Source organism: Protomyctophum parallelum, assembly GCF_964188405.1.
Source record: "Protomyctophum parallelum genome assembly, chromosome: 13".
In the NCBI taxonomy this organism is placed as follows: domain Eukaryota; kingdom Metazoa; phylum Chordata; class Actinopteri; order Myctophiformes; family Myctophidae; genus Protomyctophum; species Protomyctophum parallelum.
The window spans coordinates 29,397,665-29,411,252 of NC_139708.1; positions in this window are offsets into that span (position 1 = coordinate 29,397,665).

Genomic DNA, 13,588 nt, shown 5'->3' on the forward strand with positions numbered 1-13,588 from the left:
AACGTAGGTTAATTAATGCTCATTTATTAATCTAATAATGCTGCCCTCTGAATATACACAGACACAAATCTACACTTCATGGAGTACTTTTTTTTGGACCTGGTGGTCTGATATAAATGAAATAAATACTTTTAATGTGCTCCTGCTACAAGTAGAAAGGACAACTATAACTATCAAAATGATAATATATTCATCTGATCTCCGTTCTACACTTGTCTGTCAGTTGTCATTTATGCTTGTAGATCAGCCGTTTTGGACGCTTTGCTCATTTTGCTGCCGTGTTGGGTCAGACTTGCTCCCGTTGCATTGAGCGTTCAGCCTAGTGTCAATTGAATGTTGTAGTACTCGCAGAACAAAAGCCACCTTATTAGCATTTGAATGAATACCTGTTCGCCCACCACCTCAGTGAAGAATCCCCCCCCCATTCTTCCGCCATCATTTCAGTGGGTGCTTATTGGCTTATTATTTTGCCAGTGGGTGTTTATTTAAGCTACCAGGCACTCCCGGAGATGACGCCGTTGCACTGCCACTCACCTATAGGAACACCATGAGACGTCATCTCATCGTGCAGGGTTTGAAACCAGCCCAGACATTTCACATGTCATCCAAGCTCTTGTCTTCTCTTTCCTGTCTCTCGCCACCAGACGGCCTCTTATGAAGGCACAGCCATTTTCAGGGTTCTTGCAGTGCACGTCTGGGAAAGTATGGAATATTGTTTTCTCATCCAGGCAGGCCTGACGGCTGATGGAAATGGCCAGGAAATGGTGATTAAATAAATTAATGAATATATTTTTGCAATAAATATTTTGATTGGGCCGGCCCTTGAAAACCCCCAACATCCACTTTACATGCCAGTGGAGACGTAAAGGAGCAGTGGTTTAGCAGTGGTTGTTAGCTATAGCGCCAGTCACAGTTTCCACCTCAGAAAAAGGTGTTATTGCAATTTAAAGTGTGTGCATACATACAGTACAGTACATGCGTACGTGTCGTGTGTACTCTACACGCACACACGCGCGCGCGCACACACTGCAACTTCAAGCTATATACTCAAAACCCTGTGCTACTTATACCTCTCTGTTTGGCAAATTGCAGAAGGAGTGACTAGACTCCATGGAAAAAATAAGTGTAAACTTGAAGGCTCTTTTAGGTGTTAAAGTTGTTTAGAGTTGGGGGGGTTTCTGGTGGCAATGACATAGTAAAAATAAATTAAATAGTGGCTGGTTGAGTGAGGACAGTTGAATCTTTTTTTCATGAGTAGCCTCGAGACCCGACACAAGCCAGGTACATTTTCACCTACTGTAGAGTAGGGTTGGGTGACGATACGAATACATCGTCAATCGCGAATATACGAATCCAATCGCCGAATATTTTTATTAGGCGATTTCTCGGGACGATTTAGCCTAGATAACCTGTAAAGTGTGAGCAACATGTGGATCAATTTGGCCCAGCAAAGTAGTAACAGCGGCCGGGTGGAAATCACCTCCTCCCGTTATAATGGTATGCTCCCACAGTCCCGACTCCCCGCACTCAGCACTGTCAGCAGCCAGCCTCGGGCACCGCCGCACGGCACTTACGGCAGCCTGGCTGGGAGCTGAGGGAGGCTGTAGCCTACATGTTGTTTAAGCTCCGGAGTCCAGACCCATGCAGTTTAATAATATACAGTCACAACAGAATGCACACTGCTGTCTCGTGTCTCATCACAATCCCAATGCGCCACCGTGAGTGGCGGGGGGGGAAATAAAAAAAACTGTCTACTAGTGTTAGTGTATAGGCACGGGGATCATTCATTAGCTTAGCGCTTAGCTTAGCGTGTAGCCAATACTGGTGCAACACTGATTGAACTTCATCTCCGCCTGTAATCTAAGTTATTTTTATTGACAACGTGAACGGACCCCGACACCAGCGCTGCAAAAATAGACAGATCTACAAGCTCTCAACGCGTAGCGAACGGCACTGCAAAAACAGGCAGGACGCGACGCCTTGAGAGCCTGTGTGGATCAGCCCGGCCGCAGCAGCTTGTCGGCTCCGCTGCTCAGTGCTCCGCTCCGAGCCTCCGACGACCGGACCGGGGAGGGAAGGGAGCAAGTTACCCTGGCTGCGCTGCAGTCTGCAGAAACAGACTGATCTACAAGCTCTCAACGCCTAGCGAACGGAGCTGCGAAAACAGGCAGGACGCGGCGCCTTGAGAGCTTGTAGATCTGGCTTTTTTGCGACCTGCAGTGAGCTGTTCTCACTCTACTTTTATGACACGAATACATCGTCAATCGGCGAATATTGGTCAGACGATTGGCGGTTGAAAAAAATTGGCATATCGCCCAACCTTACTGTAGAGCCAATAAAACAAAACAAAAATAAGTACAAGAAGTACAAAATAATTATAAATATGTACAAAATGTGATTGGGAGTGTCAATGTTTGTACAAATTGTATGTTATACATACTGTAGGAGCTCTCCTTGATTGATTATTGATAGCATGTGTGCATGCCAGTTACTGAGACTGTACAGGATCCATACACAACCTATAGATCAGTGCTGTAGTAGCCTGCTGTAGTGAATGGCTGGAAAATGGAAATGAATAGTTTACATATAGTACACATACTACACATAGTACATGCATACACCTTCCCTAATGATTATATCTGTTTTCAGTACGCTCTTATGTGCTCAATGGATTAAATTAATGATTAGCGGACCCATATACATTTATTTTTCCAAAACTTGGGCACAGCATAGTTCATACAGTATGACAAGTATGGCGGTAGACTACACCACTGCCATAGACGTGTTAGTTATACTGTATTAACATACTCATGTCATGCAGATTAGTCTAAAATAACATTTTGTTCAATAAGAAATGTATGGCCTGCAGCTTTATACTCGCACAACGGAATTTCTTGCTGAGAAGAATGTATCTTGTCGGCAAGCGACACTGTTGCACTACAGAGGATAAATGAGGCTTTGATTGTTTTTTTTATTGTGTGTAGTGTAGGTACTATTTACAGTATAGGACCACAATGGAAACGAGTTCCCAGGATTTTCTCGTGTTCTCCTTTTGGTCTGACGGTCTGACTGTACGTCGTGCTGTCTATACTTCGGTATTCAATCAAAGTTTAACCCCTTTTGGGGCGGGAACCCCTTTTGGTGTTAGCATTATGTTATGCTTTAGCTATTGAAAAATATCAGATCTACAAGCTCATAGCGCGCCACCGAGTGGCATGCTACAAGCTTGTAGGTCTGAGGATGTAGAAGACATTTTTAGAATCTGATCTCAGGTCAAAATGGGTTAATCGATCAATACCGAACCACTTCCAAGCTGGTGTCCCCATTGTGGCCATGTCAATATTCTGTTGCTTGTACATCTCCTATTTTCACTGTTTTCGTGTAGCATGAACATGTCACGCCGACATTTTGGACCTTCTTAGTGGAAAAAGAAAAAGAAAACCTTGATTGATTCTTGAATCTTGATATCAAAATATGAAATATTTTATATTACATAGATAGATTTGTAAAAAGCAAGCAAAGTCACTGCAAGGGTTTGAGACATTTTATTTTGTTCCATTTCTTTCGAACACGCCTGAAGGTGTGATAAAGAAAAAGGGTGCAGATGAAAATGAAGATGAAGATTTTTTTGGTACATTCCGCGGTGGGAGGGGGGGAGGGGGTGTGGGTGGGGGGGGGGGGGGGTCTTTCAATGCATGCATCTGTCGGGGTCAGGAAGGCATGTGATATTGGACGTCACAGAGCTTTAGCTGCAGGCAGGAGGAGAACTGTCTGCACTTCATCAAGACCTAAAGGACATGGGGTAGAGTTGGAGGGGGGGGGGGGGGGGGGGGGGGGCACAGAAAGACTTCAGTGCACTGTGCTTACCCATGTGTAAGCACAATGCAAGGAATGAATGCATTCGCCATGTATCCGAAGGAAGTCTGATCCAATCACTTTTAGATTTACTCCAGTTTAATCCTGAGTTTAAGTTTTGTTGTATTCAAGATCTGATTTTAGGTATGTTTTAGTGCTGCCAACGAATATTCTATATCCGAATTTATTTTCTAATCAAAAAAATTAATGAATAACCGAATATATAAAATTAAGGTTCAAATTAAAAATAATAATAAAAAATATTTCTTAGTTATTATTATTATTAGTTTTCGCGAGACGGTGCCATGGGTAAGCGTTGTGACTTGTGAGCTTGTAGATTAGTTATATTTGCCACGAAATGTGGTGCCGGGTCCGGCAGCAGCAGCAATGCAGTGTTCTGTTCTGTGAATTAATACTGCCTCCGTGCCTCGTTTTCATAAGGCTGTGTGGTAGGATTGCTCATTTAAGAAAAATCTCTGTGAAGTTTTACTGGAGAAGGGAGAATGCATGCATTGTGTTCCAACTCGGTTTTCAGCAGCACCAATGCGTGGAGAGAGAGAGTTGCGCCAGCAATGCGATCTTAAATGTTATGTCTCAGGTTGTATTGGTGTAAATATAATTATTAAAGGGACTAAAGACCTTCCTCTTTAGTAAGGCATTTGCCCAGTCGGACGTTTAAGCTGCCCTGTGTGCTGTTTTAACTGTTTTATTCTTATTCTTTTTTTCTTTTATATTTTTCTGCCTGTAGCACTTTGAGATTTTTTTCAAATGTAAAGTGCGTTATAAATAAAATGTGTCGAATTGCTCGAATCCACTTGGGTTTTTAAAACGAATATCCGAATGTAATTTTTGGACAATTCCGGCAGCACTAGTATGTTTAAGCCTCCAGGAAAATCCGTGTTGAGGTTCTTAATCCACTGTTTTTCATTAAAACGTCTTTGTCCTACTGTCCAGTTGGGATTGTGTTGAAGTCCAGCGCCTTTTAGAGCTTCAATGCCGTGAGCCATGAAATGTTGAACAAATCTTGTGGTTGTCTTTTTTGCATTGTTAATATTGTATCTGTGTTGTCCCAGCCTTGTAGCTATTGTTTTACCTGTTTCTGCGACATAGGGGGTAAAAATCAATCATTACAGCTGCTCCACAAATGATTACTGGCTTGAATAGAGATCACATGTTGATGACTCCTGGAGATATACTGTACTAGTAGCGGTCTCCAGCCGTCATCATTCGCTACTATCGGGAGAAAACCACCTTTAATTGATTTTTTTTGTTGTTGCATAAATCAGTGCTATTGAACATCCTTTATGTCTGTGTGTCAGTTAAAACATATTGAATGCAATGGAAAGTAGTAAAAAGAGCTTCGGACAAAACCTCTTAAATCCATTGGTCCGTCAAGCTGTTGCTATAAAGCAGCTAACTCCACCACCTCTCTCTACCTCTCATGCAAGGGAGTGACAATATAAATAAAGTCACAACAGCAACTTTGATGAGGCAGTATTGCTTTGTTTTCAACATTTCCTGAAAAATGCATATTTTTCATTTTCTGGGAAAATGAACATTTTAATGTTAGGTGGTTTCTTCCCGACAGCAGAGATATGCAAGACAACACAATTTTAGAGAATGTAAGTGCTACTGTACATTTATAGATATACTGTAGATAGGTAGGTAGAATGTTGTCTGGTGGATAGGCAGATAGGTGTCATGTCAATGCACCATTTCTTTCATCACTAGACTAGACTAGACACCACACACACACACACACACACACACACACACACACACACACACACACACACACACACACACACTGATGCGTTATTACTGTGAGAGGGTTATCTAATAGTCCAATAAACAGGCTGAACACATGAATCATGGACTCACAAGATCTGGCGGTTTAGGGAGGGTATTTACACAACATTTACACAACTTTACACAATTGACTGGACCTCTCTCTGCCCACAATTATCCCAAATTGAATGGTCATGTGATATACATATGAACAGCAAAGACATATATGAAAGCAAATACGACCTGTTACATCACGAATTCGGATTCGATCATATCAGTCCACAGATTTGGGGGCCCCGCGAAGCGCAGGCCAGAGGGTTCTCTGACCTGGAGAATTCTGACGTGTCACTCTTTTTACCAGCCACTATATAGAAATCTCTCTGTCACTCCGTGACCTTGACTGCGCACAGCTCGGAGGCACACTCTGAAAGTAATGGTAACTGCTTGAAGGGTCTACTTTACCCCACCAGGGGTTTGGGGGGTTGTATTAATGATTTTACCAATTGTTCCACAAAGGGACAAGGGCTGGCCCGGCTTGTCCCAAAATGACCCCTTCTGTCTGCAGGACAAGATAACCGATTTCACTCAAGTCGGGGTCATCATCTGATGCGTCAATACTGTGAGAGGGTTATCTAATAGTCCAATAAACAGGCTGTACACATAAATCATGGAATCACAAGATCTGGCATTTTAATGATTGCCCAGGATACTTATCCCAAATTGAATGGTCATGTGATATGCACATGAACAGCAAAGACATATATGAAAGCACATACGACCTGTTGCATCACGAATCAGACTCGATCATATCAGTCCGTTGATCGGGCGTCCCTTGAAGCGCAGGCCAGAGGTTTGTCTGTCCTGGAGAATTCTGACGTGTCTCTCCTTTTTTCAGACACTATTTAGGAATCTTTCTGTCACTCTGTGACGTTGCTTGGATGTTGGAGACGTGTGTGTGGTGTGTGTGTGTGTGTGTGTGTGTGTGTGTGTGTGTGTGTGTGTGTGTGTGTGTCCCTTTGGAAGATGACAAAATGAGGAAACAATAGAGAGCTACAGAGAGAGGGAGAGATAGAGGGGAGGGGAGGGGGAGGAACAACAGCGCGGGAACCTGGAGGGTGAGCCAGAAAACTAGTGATTCATAATAGGAGGTAGAGATAGAGAGAAAGATACAGTGGGGTTGTGTGAGGTAGAGAGAGAGAGAGAGAGAGGGGGAGAGAGAGGCCGGTAGAGGAATAGAAAGTGAAAGCTGGAAGGGGAGGAGACAGCATGTGCGGAATGGCGTGAGAAAGAGAGAGAGAGAGAGAGAGAGAGAGAGAGAGAGAGAGAGATAAAGGGAGAGCGAGAGACATAAACAGAGTAGTCATGCCAGCGCACGCCCAGTCTGCTGTCGAACATATCTGCTGCCACAAACAGCTGACTATCAACAACCACTGCTATCCATTCCACACCAGCCCTGCTCTCTACTTCACCGTCTGGCTCTGCTCTGGGTCCTCCTCCTCCTCTCCCTGACTGGACTCAGCTCAAACTGGACCCCCCCCTCACCCCCGCCCCAGCCCAGCGCTGCTGGCTGCACTGGAAAGCTTCTGTGTACAGTTTGAGAGGGGGGGGGGGGGGATTTAAATACCTCCCCCCATGGGGATTATAAATAAGTGCATATTATCGCAGCCAGCCCAGAACTCCATAGCCTAAATCTGCTTGCTGAGAAGAGAACAAATGCAGCGCCTGCCCCTACACTGTGCTTTGTTTTTGTTTTTTCCTAGTTCTTCCCTTTTTTCCATCCTGCATGGCTCGTCGCCTCTCACGGGGCAGGATATTAAAGTGTTTGCGGACGACCCTTTGATCGATGGAGACAGTCTCGTTGGCTCGTGAAGAAGACTCAACGGAGACAAAAGGAGAATATATACAGTAGCTGACAGCGGAGGAAATGCTGTGCTGTTATGACGACAGATAGAGAGAGAGAGAGAGAGAGAGAGCAGCAAAGTTCGGCGTGACAGCCGAGTGTTGCTTGACAGACTTGCAGAGGTGGCTTTAACTTCTGTACTGTAAGCGGCTGCTGTTTACCATTCCAGATGACTCAGTGACACTGACAGACAGAGCCGGTAGAATCTACAGTAGATGAGGCGCTTGAAGAACTGGAGGAGCTCGGCTTCGGCAAACAAGGCGTCCGTTAGTTTTCTGGGAACTTTCTTTGTAGATTATAGGCTTGCATAGAGAGAGAGAGAGAGAGAGAGAGGACTCGGTCTTCAGCTGTCCGCCACTGCAGCTCTATACTCGTATAAAGCGTGCAGGGACCCTTGGGCAGGCATGCATATTCTGCAGCCATACTGCATCAACAGGTTGGTTAGAGTGAGTGTGTGTGTGTGTGTGTGTGCACTGTTTGTGACAGGATGTTATCCTTGCATATGTTGAGAAAGAGAGGAGAGAAAGATACTCTGTGTGCGTGCGTGTGCGCGTGCGTGCGTGATTCATTATTTTAATCATAAATATAGCTTTTCAAACATTCTCACTGAATACAGCTATGCTCAAATAAAGAGTTCCACTTCACTTATTTACGGAATGCCCTGTATTCAAATCACCCCAGCATTGTTACTCTTAATCCTAACCCTTATCACTTTGAATTGACGTTTGTAACCAGTAACCACCCCTTGGAGATAAATCTTCTACATTGGAAGTTCCAGACTAATATCTATATACAGTGATATTGGTCTAGACATGTCATCCCACCCTTTACTGTATACTTTTGTACTCATCATTCTTCAAATAGCCGAAGCCTGCTGTCTGAAATCATTGTTGAAATGTAAACTATATGCATGTGCTGTCTGTGAGCCCCCAGCTAACAGTACACACATCTAGTGTAATGCTCCGGCTGTCACATGATGACATGGCATATTTCTCACTGCTAAAAGAAGATATTAATATCAATAGATATTTTGTGTAGAAGATGGCCCTCCTCCCCCCCCCCCCCCCCCCCCACTACCCCCCTACCCCTCCCTCCCTCCCCATTGACACCAATGTCTCACTGCAATCCCCTTCTTAAGTATAGATAATACTGGACATCATACTGTACAAAATGTACATAAGCCCTTATTCCATCTCGCTGACACCTCTTTAATCATGTGACCCGACCCCCCCCCCCCAATACAAAGACGCTGAAGGGGGAGGGGATTCATTCCAACAGTTTGGACTGACTAAGCAAGGGAGAGATGTACTGTATGTTGTAGTGTACGTACTGTACTCAATGTACGGATGGATGGACGGTTGTCAAACAGATACACTGATATACAGTCACTCTCAAGCCGTCGAGAGGAAACCATCTAAAGCTATTGAAAACCCTTTACCAGGGTTGTAACAATACAGTAACTGCCGGATCGGATCGCATCGCCAAAATGAACCAATATCGTCCATGTGTCGTATCGTCAGCCATGTATCGTGATGCGTATCTTATCGCTGTTATTTATCCTACCGTACCCTTTACGTCCCTTTATGTGTTCGCTAAAAGAAATATTGAAGCACTGAAAAGTGTTAAAGTGCTTCGGACAAAACCTCTTAACTCCATTGGACCCTCAGACTGTCTGCTAAAGCAGCTAACTCCACCACCTCTCACGCAAGCCATTGACGATATATGAAGTCACAACTTGGTTGAGGCATTGTTTAAACAAATGTAAGCTTTTCTTCATTGCCTGCAAAATGAACATTTTGGAGAGATGTGTTTTCTGAGCACCATGTGAAGTTGGAATCTCAGAGAAGGGACCTTGTTGAACCTGTTGCTCAACATGTAGGCTGAATTAGTAAGCAATTGCGTAATTCTGAATAAATGAAACAAAACAAAATAATCTGAGAACATAATACTTGTATCCGCTTTAGGTGTTGTTGGGGTGTTTGTTAAGTGGCCTGGCTTCCAGGCTGATTCGCTGTGTTCCGTCAATCTGTTTTGTCACTCGCTATAGGTAGGCAGAACAACGGGTGAAATCGACCCGGGGCTTCTGATTGGTCGGTGGTGTGTGATAAAAATAATCACACCCGTGTGAAGTGAGTGTTGCAACTCCCTGTGGGGGGGGGGGGGAGTTCCAGACCCACAGGGTGCCGGCCCGGTTTCGGACGAGCCTCCCCGCGTCCTAAACGGTTGAGAAATGACAGAGTTACCATGTGCCGGTCCCTCTACTGTACCCTCTACTGTACTGTCACTGTACTGTACTGGCACACCCGAAATCATCATATATACAGTTAATATGTGCGTGTGTGTTTGTGTGTGTGTTAGGTTGCGCGCAGGTGGTGAAAAACAACCATGCTGTTTTCGTGCTCATACCCAGCCGGGCAGGCACCCAACCAGCCACCCACCCACACACACACACACACATAACTCCATAAGGGAGTGTTTGCACCACTCCAAAAGAGTGGTGCTGGCTGATGACGTATCAGCAACAACGTGGCTACGTAACGTAACAGGTGACGTTACGAAATGCAAGTCTGAGTAGCGAGTGACAAAGCAGATAGGCTGGAACCCACACTATTTTGCCAAGTACATTTTCACATAGGCCTACTGTACCCGTCCTGGACGGTATCCTCTGTCTTGACCCATCATCCTCTTGTAGTGGATGCCATTAATGCGGCGCTCGGGGAGCAGTTAGTGTCTTCCTCAGGGACAGTTCTACACACGGACTGGGCGAGCCGGGGGTCGAACCAGTGACCTTCTGATTCCCCCATGGCCCTCTCCCCACTCGGCTGTACGGTCGCTGAGTGCATGCTTTGTTCTCTATTGGGCTCACACATTTACACACAGCACTGGCTTTACAGAAAAACAGCTACTCTAGACCTTGGGAACAAGTGTGATTGAACAAGAGCATTGTTGTACACTGTGGTACTACTAACAGAAATAAAATAAGTAAATGAGAGAAAGAGGTGGCCCAAATGAATGCTTATACGCGTTTCTGCTGTGAACCTATGCAGTATTGCAGTATGCTCTGATGAAGGCTCATAGCCGAAACACGTAAGCGTTCCCTTTTGGTGTGTGCCAATAAAAAAAAATAGTGACTACTTTGGCCTCCATTTATTTAAGACAGAAAGAAGTGTGAGAGGAGAAGATTTGTGGTGGTTGGTGAGGTTCTCTCTGTTAACTAATTGCTGAAGGAGAGAGGGAATGAGACGGGGGTGGGGATTGGTCAGCGACAGAGATAGGGGTGAGAGAGAGCGGGGGTGGGCAGGCACAGAGATGGGAGGGACTGAGCGAGAGAGAGCTGAAAGAAGGAGATTTAGGGAATTGAGGAGAAAGATGTATAGAACAGAGGGAAGACTGTGGGGTGATGGGAGGGAGAGGATCATCGATCACAGAGTGAGAGATGGAGACAGACAGACAGACAGACAGACAGACAGAGAGCCATGAGAAGAAGGGAGGCGTGATGAAAGAGACTGGAATGTCACACAGATGGAGGATGAGGAGGGAATGGAAGAAGGGCGAGCGAAGGAGGGTGATGGACGGGAGAGACTGGGGAGCATAATCCAAATCTGCAGAGAGCAGACTCTCCTCAGGGGGAGAGAGAGAGAGAGAGAGAGAGAGAGAGAGAGAGAGAGAGAGAGAGAGAGAGAGAGAGAGAGAGAGAGAGAGAGAGAGAGAGAGAGAGGAAAGACTCTCCTCAGGGGGAGGGAGAGGGAGAGGGAGAGAGAGAGAGGGAGAGGGAGAGAGAGAGAGAGAGAGAGAGAGAGAGAGAGAGAGGAAAGACTCTCCTCAGGGGGAGAGAGAGAGAGGGAGAGGGAGGAAAGACTCTCCTCAGGGGGAGAGAGAGCGAGAGATCGAGAGAGAGGGAGGAAGGATAGAGAAGGATATCAGAGAACAGAAAGACTGAGTGAAGGAATTATGCGCGTGTGTGTGTGTGTGTGTGTGCGTGTGTGTGTGACTGTTTGTGCGTGTGAAAATGTGTGCGCGTGTCCATGTCTGCTTTGGAGAACAAGCCAGTATAGAGAGTGCATGCATGTGTCTATCTGGTCCACGTGAGCCTGATGTGACTCACTGAGCAACGTTTAAACGGAGCCCCATGTCTCACTTACACTGTTTTTTATTTAAATGGACTGTCTGCTTGAAAGTAGGATATAATAACCACGCTCCGAATAATGGAGAGAGAAAGCGGCTAGACTGTGAAACAGCGTAGAGAAATGAACGGTCTATGGCTTCTTAGAGCCTTTAGACCGCTCTTTACTTCCCATTTCATACATAACTTATTGTAAGTACCCATGGTAATTTACAGCGGGGACCTCGAGTTGCACTATTAAAGTGTCTCTTTTCCCCTCTATGTAGATTTCAAAAGCTTCCGGGCTATCAAACTGGTGACCCGCACGTGTCCAATCCGGCCCGTGGGGTGATTCTGGGACGCAAAGAAAATATGCATTCACTGCCATTTTATGTATCTTCATGGCAGCAGCTCTCTCGCCATTATCTCCCCACACCACTGTGTGTACCACCTGCTGTGCTGGCAGCTTGTTGTGTGTGTACTTAGAAAAATAATAGACGGCAGTTAGCCACCCACTGTGCGCGAATCCAGTCAATCCCCAGTCTGGCGACTCTGGCCATCAGGGCCTCGACAGTCGACACGGCATGCATCTTGAGCTACATCGGTTACATCAGCGCTTCTTATCAATCTGCAACTTGTGTCTGTGAGAGACGCATGTGTCTGGTGTAGGGAATGAGCTTCAGGCATGGTGTATAGGGTAAAGATGTAAAGTAAACCCACTTCATATACAGTATCTGCTGTCGGGAACAGTATCTCAGTTCTCCACCCTTTGACTTGGAAAAGAGCAGGGTAGGGAGTGTTTGTCGCTCCCAATCTTCCGCCGTAGTCTGAAAACTCACCTCTTCACCTTAGCCCCTGGCACATGCCCTAGCCTCGACGACCTTGCAGGTGTATGCAAAGGCTAAAATATGGCATTTAAATAGCATATTATAGACATATAGCGTTCTATAGTGTATACTTATAGATTAATTGTGCAGATATTGTTAGATGGATGTTAGGTTTCCTTAGTTTACTTATGTTCCTTTATTGACTATTTCTACAGTACGCATTTCATGTATTACCATGTGCTGTTCTTGCTTACTGTAAGTAAGCAAGAACAAGAGCGTCTGGTTGAATGCCTACATTTTCTTTTGTAAATTGTAGGGAGGCTGGACTTCCACTTGTTAGGAAGGTGACAACTTTGCAGGAGATGCAGAGTTGTCAACAACAACTCTACGGTACCTCAAACAGACCACCGAGAGTAGATGGAGATAGTAGTAGATCAACTGAACGTAAATGATGTCCAGCGATGTCCAGCCAGCCAAACAGAGCCTGGCAGTATAAGCTTTGACTTTGCCTTCAATGTGTGTCATCATTCATGATGCAACAGGTTTTGTCGGATAGAGGTCTTTCCCACCGCAAGGGATTCATGCCGACGTGAAACATGCATAATAATAACAGTATATAAAGCGGGTTTGTTGTGATTTTGTAATCCCTCCCCGGTGCACACCGGGGCAAACAACGCATGTCATAAAATGCAGTCGTGTTTGTTTGTACTGTAGCTGTGATGGTGTCAGGTTTTAGATGACTTGACTTCAGACACTTCCATAATAATCCACCTCATTCTCAGAGGTGGGCAAAAAAAGTAGGCCTATCCGAGGATTATGAAGAGAGGCGGAGAACGAAAGACAGAGCGAGAGGGGGGGGGGGGGGGGCAAGCGAGAGAGAGAGAACAGCAAAGACGCACGCATGCACACACGCACACACACACACACACACACACACACACACACACACACACACACACACACACACATGCTGTGTATGCATGTGCTGCACATGTGTGAGTATGAGATACTGTATTGTAGTTGTGTTTTCACACCAATACCCCTTCTCTCTCTCTCTCTCTCTGTTTCCTTTCCTCTGTCTCTCCATTTCTCTCCCTCTATGGTTCTCTGTCTCTG